This window comes from Mesitornis unicolor, unplaced genomic scaffold (assembly GCF_000695765.1).
Source record: "Mesitornis unicolor isolate BGI_N332 unplaced genomic scaffold, ASM69576v1 scaffold32916, whole genome shotgun sequence".
NCBI classification, from domain to species: Eukaryota; Metazoa; Chordata; class Aves; order Mesitornithiformes; family Mesitornithidae; genus Mesitornis; species Mesitornis unicolor.
Window position 1 is genome coordinate 2210 of NW_010191303.1, and position 2698 is coordinate 4907.

Below are 2698 nucleotides of genomic sequence, written 5' to 3' on the forward strand. Positions count from 1 at the left end.
CGTGCGGTCTAGGAAGGGCCGGCACGACAAGAAGAGGAGCCGGTGAGCGCTCAGGGCCGGGGTGACCATGGTGGCTCACTGAGAGGGAGAGGAAGCTTTCTTGAATAAACCATTATGGCAAAAAAACCCAAAAAAACCCCGCACACAAGTGCTCGAGCGCAACTTCTTGGTCATTTCCAGCACGTTTGCTGGGTGGCACAGCAGTGTGACCAGGGCTACCCGAGTGCTTGAGCCTGTCCCCAGGCGGGGAGGGTCCCACTGCGCTCTCAGGGCGGCTGCAGCTCCTGGGCTGACCCCCCCCAGCCCTGCCCGGAGCTGGGTTTGCTCCTGGGGGGCCATTGTGAGCAGCTGGCAGGGGCAATGAGAGCATCCCCAGCTGCTCGGCAGAGCTCAGCACACCTGAACGGCCGCAGCAGACGTCCGGTTAGATCAGAGCGGGGATGGGACAGCTGTGACCCTGTGCTGGCACCGGGGCTGCTCAGAGCCATCGGTCCCACAGCAATGATGGTTTTTTTGGGGAGGAGGGAAGTGGTGTGAGGGGGAGCTGGGGCCTGCAGAGAATCACTCCTGTGTCCTGTCCTGGAGCAGTGCAGTCACAGAATCCCAGAACGTCAGGGATTGGAAGGGACCTCCAAAGCTCATCCAGTCCAATCCCCCTGCCGGAGCAGGAACACCAGATGAGGTTACACAGGAAGGCGTCCAGGCGGGTTTTGAATGTCTGCAGAGAAGGAGACTCCACAACCTCTCTGGGCAGCCTGGGCCAGGGCTCTGTCACCCTCACTGAGAAGAAGTTTCTTCTCCAATTGAAGTGGAACCTCCTGTGTTCCAGTTTGTGTCCGTTACCCCTTGTCCTATCATTGTTTGTCACCGAGAAGAGCCTGGCTCCATCCTCGTGACACTCACCCTTTAAATATTTATAACCATGAATGAGGTCTCCCCTCAGTCTCCTCTTCTGCAAACTAAAGAGCCCCAGCTCCCTCAGCCGCTCCTCAGAAGGGAGATGCTCCACTCCCTCCATCATCTTTGTAGCCCTACGCTGGACTCTCTCCAGCAGTTCCTGTCCTTCTTGAACTGAGGGGCCCAGAACTGGACACAGTCACCCCAGGACCTGTGCACAGTGCAGTGTCCCCACAGCCCCGGGACACAGAGGATGCTGCACTGGAGAGCAAATGATCCATCTCCAGCAGCCCCTGGGGACATCTGCTCCATCCCTGCCCCGGCCCAGGCTTTCCCAGGCTCTGGGTTTGCCCTTTCCCTGAGCACAGCCGAGGCTTTTCCCATCCTCTCCATCTCATTTTCCTCTCCCTGCTGCAGCCCCATGGCGCAGGCCCACTGTGCTGTGCCCCACGGCTTCTTTTGTGTCCAGCAAAGCCCTGAAGTGCTGTGGGAGCGGAGCAGCTCTGCTCCACACCAAGATGCATCCCCGATCCCTGTCTGGGGACCACTACAGTGAGACATCCCCTTCCCACTCAACATCACCTCTTCTCGCAGCTCAGGGCTGATTCCCCATCCCCAGCACCACCACAGCTCCTTGCTTTTAGACCAAATCAACCTCCTCATGCCAGGAAAACCCCCCCTGGCAGTCTCTGCTCTCCCAGTACTGCACTGCGGCAATGTCCTGAGCCGCTGGCCAGGGCAGAACCCACCCTGGGGTGGGCATGGGGTGCCGGGCGCCCTGGTCCCGTTGCCTCCGTGTGAGGAAGCGGCTGGAGGGGAGCGACAATGTCAGGATGCGGGAAGTCATCGGGGCTATTGAGCGCGTTTCCTCCCGCCTGCCGTTCTCATGCGGGGCTGCATTGTCTGCCCTGCCCGCGCGTGGGGGCCTAAATAACCCAGGGGGAACGGGTCTGGGGGACGAGGAACGAAGCTGTTTGGGGTTTGCTTTTCTTTCTTGCATCAATAAGGGCAGGGCTGTACCTGGTTTGGTGTGGGTGCTGCAGGCAAGGCGTGCGCGGGCTCTGGGTCCATGAGTGGTCCAGGAGGATGCTCCTGTCTGTGCCTGCTACCCTAAAGATGCTGTGGCAAATGGGGAGATGAGGGAGCTGCCAGCAGAGCCCTGGGCATGGACAGGACCCTGCAGCCCCCTGCCCAGCCCCTGCCCTTCCTCCCCTCTCAGCTGCGAGTCTGCTCCCGCCGCGGCTCTTCCTGTGCGCGGGCCGGATTTAGACACTTGCTATTTTCTCTACGCTGGGAAAGCTTAAAAATAAACTCCTTGGGGCTCAGCCAGCGCCTCAGCAGAGCCTTGCAGATGGGACCTGCTGTGGCAGGAGCACCTGCTGCGGCAGCAGCTCCTCTTCCCCAGGGCAGGACAGTGCAGGAGGAGCCCAGCATGGACTGGTCCTAACTGGGAGGAGGGCAGACTCCCTGCAAACCCACAGCTGCGGGGCAGTCATGGGGGCTGTGGCAGCTGTTAGACCAGCATCCCCAGCAAAAATTGGGGTCCTGGTGCCTGTGCATCATGGCACATACATGGGCTGTGCTCAATGCCCGTTACCCCACAGCTGGATCTGGAGCTGGGTTTTGGGGTGCCCATAGGGAACCCCTCACTGCAGGGCTCAGTGTCATGGTACGGGGCCGGGTGTGGGGGCAGCGAGTGCTGTTCCCAGAAAGGGACCAGAGGGCCCTGTTTACTCAAGGGGAACGCAGAGGTGTGAGAAAGGCCGTGCGTGTCTGGCAGCCGCTATCTGTCCCCAGGCTG